A 1,620-nucleotide genomic window follows, 5' to 3' on the forward strand; every position below is an offset into this window, starting at 1 on the left:
ATGATGGATGAGGAGACTTGCCCAGTTTGAACTAGCTCTCCCTCGGTTGTCTAACCCACCTAGTCTGATAAAAATCGGAGCCCGAGTAGCCTTGCCTTCCCTTATCTATCAGCCACACATATTATGGCGGCTCCTCTCTAGATCAGTGCATTTGTCATAAGACTGGGTTTATTTTAGTGGCCTAAACAGTTGGGCCTATAAGACCTAACCTATAAGAGCTATTTACAATAACATGGATTTATACTCAGATATCTACCTTTACTGTTTCACAAAGAGAAAGGGAATGTCCACATTTTAGACTTAAGTTGCAGGATAGTTTATTAAGGGAATTCAAAAGGGGCAAAACAAAAACAAGATTCAGAGAAATCTAAAAATCTGTTTTTACTGAAATTAAAGTGAGCTAAAAATGGCATTCAAAAAGCTCACAAAAATGACATTTGTTTTGTTTATTAACTTTTCATGTACATATGCATTCAAAACCTTTTTTTTTAGAAAAAGGTTGAACTTTATTTTCAGACTTTATCAACATATTCAAATAAGTGTAAAAAGGGCAATGAAGTACATTCATGTGTTCACTTTCGCAATGAAAGAATGTGCGGTTTCAATAGGACTGCTTTTAAAAATTTCAGTCTAAGTGAAAACTGTGATAATTTTGATATTAATGTGGATGGGTTTGTATCATTTCTTCTGCGCAAATTTACAAAATGATCAATAATGCTTGAAAATATATTTCTTATATACTTATATACTTATGTGTTTGTACAGAAGGGAAAGGATGTACTTCTTGGTGTGAAGGAAGATGGAATTCCAAAATATTTGTTTATTTTTCAATGGACATTTAAGGTTGACAAAAGTTTAATGACATTTTCACTTGGTAGAGAACCACCAGTCAGTGATGATTACTCTGGAAGGGTTGAGAAGTTTTCTGTGAGAAATCACTCTGTGAAACTGAAGAATCTTCAAGAGGCAGACAGTCGAGTTTATACTGCACAAGTGATAGGGCCTCAAGCTAACTGCCAACTTTCTGCAGACGATGCAGTTATACACGTACCAGCTAAGTCACCTGGCGTAGCAGCAGACACCTTAACCGTACATCTAAATGATGTCCAAAAATGGCTGGAACAAAATCATCTTGTACTGAATTTTTAAAAAAAAACTGTTTCTATGTGTTTTTCTATTAGGAAACAAAGTTCATCTGATGATTTTAAAATCAAGTTAGGGAACGAAGAAATAAAGGAGGTCAAAGATTTTAAGTTTTTAGGAATAATTTTAGATTCACATCTTAAATTTGACAAGCATGTAAAGAAGATTTCTAAGATGGTCAAGGCTAATCTGAATTGTTTTAAGTTAATTCGGCACTATATACCCACTTCAGCAGCTCAGTTATTTATGCATGCCATGATATCCTCTCGTTTTTCATATTGCATGACAGTTTGCACCCAAGCAGCACCATCTACAATTCAGCCTTTGGTGTCCTAACCAATCTTTAAAAATAATGAATAAAAAATCTGTTCGGTGGCATCACTGTCACATTTTAAAGAAATATAATCTACTTAGTTTTAGGAGTTTTAATCATTTGTGTTTTCTTAAATTAGTTTTTAAATGTATAAATAGGATGGC

General features: G+C 34.0%; 1 protein-coding gene across 2 annotated transcripts in view; it reads left to right on the top strand.

Moving 5' to 3' along the window:
* The window catches only part of LOC102303608, a 23,059-nt gene that overhangs the window by 478 nt on the left and 20,961 nt on the right, over positions 1-1,620 (top strand). The gene's annotated exons all lie outside the window — the stretch shown is intronic.

Source organism: Haplochromis burtoni, unplaced genomic scaffold (genome assembly GCF_018398535.1).
Source record: "Haplochromis burtoni strain Fernald_Lab_line unplaced genomic scaffold, NCSU_Asbu1 Contig_27, whole genome shotgun sequence".
Lineage (NCBI taxonomy): Eukaryota > Metazoa > Chordata > Actinopteri > Cichliformes > Cichlidae > Haplochromis > Haplochromis burtoni.